At 50.6% G+C, this 1,532-nt stretch overlaps 1 pseudogene; it reads right to left on the reverse strand.

Moving 5' to 3' along the window:
• Window positions 1-1,034: 1,034 nt before the first annotated feature.
• On the reverse strand, window positions 1,035-1,273 carry LOC139250033 (U2 spliceosomal RNA; annotated as a pseudogene).
• Between the last annotated feature and the right edge of the window lie 259 nt (window positions 1,274-1,532).

Genomic DNA, 1,532 nt, shown 5'->3' on the forward strand with positions numbered 1-1,532 from the left:
GTCACTTTGGGGAGAGCTTGTGTCGGTTTGTGGAGTGAGTGTGTCGGTTTGTGGAGTGAGTGTGTCAGTTAGGGGAGCGAGTGTGTCAGTTTGTGGAGCGAGTGCGTCAGTTTGGGGAGCGATTGTGTCGGTTTGGGGAGAGTGTTGTGTATCTGTAAAGCATGTACTCCCATGTTCCGCCACTAGGGAGCTCATCCCTTGAAGTCCCAAGGAATCCCAGCATCCCTTGGGAGCAATGTATATATGCTGGCCCCTAAGGCCTGTTCCTCACTCTGGAGTGTCTTATGGAGTGACTGAGGTCACTGTTACTTTAACCTCGCTGTGTGCAGCCTCATCAGTGTTAGGAACACAATAACTGGCGATGAGAATACCATTCCAACGCAAAGATGCAGGAAACTGTGGGCATCCTGGAGAAGTTCTCGGAGGGTGAGGACTGGAAGCCTATGTCAAACGGCTAGACCAGTACTTTGTAGCCAACAAGCTGGATGGAGAAGGAAGCGCTGCAAAAAGGAGAGTGGTCCTCCTCACGGTCTGCGGGGCACCGACCTACAGCCTCATGAGGAATCTTCTGGCTCCAGTGAAACCCACAGATAAGTCGTATGAGGAGCTGTGTACACTGGTTCGGGAGCATCTTAACCCGAGGGAGAGCATGCTGATGACGAGATATCGGTCCTACACGTGCCAGCGATCTGAAGGTCAGGAAGTGGTGAGCTACCTTGCCGCGCTAAGGCGACTTGTAGGACAATGTGAGTTTGATGGCTACCTGGAGCAAATGCTCAGAGACTTTTTTGTACTGGGCATTGGCCATGAGACCATCCTACGAAAGCTTTTGACTGTAGAGACACCGACCCTCAGTAAGGCCATTGTGATAGCACAGGCGTTTATGTCCACCAGTGGTAACACCAAACAATTTTTCTTTTTTTTTGAAATTCGTAGCCAATCGTTCCAATTCTTTGTCAAATCACAAACGCCAGAGGTCACCTTGCACACATCAAGGATCACTCTGCGCCAATGCTCTTAGCCAAAAGGCCTAGAGCCACTGCACCGTTCCTGGAAGTACTGCAATACCAGGTTCGTGCCATGGAGGTGGATGGGTCAGGCCCCCCACCCACCTCCGTGGAGGTGGATGGGTCAAGCCACCCCACCCACCTCCTATTTCCAAAAAAGCAAGCATATACCTTCCTGATCCAGGGAGAACCACCTTGGGGTTATGGTGGTTACTCCCCTGTCAGGTCAGTTACGCATGATCTTAGCCAAAAGGTCGAGAAGCGATATAACACCAAACAAATCTCTCAGCACATAAGTGCCAGCAATGTTCATAAATTAAATGGAACTGTGTTTGCGAGCAGAAATGTACAGGGCAGAACCTACAAGTCAGCAGGCCTCAGGTGACCCAGATGACTCAGAGTCCGCAACAAAGGATGAATGCCAGGCAATTCACACCTTGTTGGCGTTGTGGAGGCTTCCATTCTGCCTATTCATGCTGCTTCAAAGGGTATGTTTGCAAGAGTTGTGGATCAATGGGGCACCTC

Source organism: Pristiophorus japonicus, unplaced genomic scaffold (genome assembly GCF_044704955.1).
Source record: "Pristiophorus japonicus isolate sPriJap1 unplaced genomic scaffold, sPriJap1.hap1 HAP1_SCAFFOLD_3370, whole genome shotgun sequence".
NCBI classification, from domain to species: Eukaryota; Metazoa; Chordata; class Chondrichthyes; family Pristiophoridae; genus Pristiophorus; species Pristiophorus japonicus.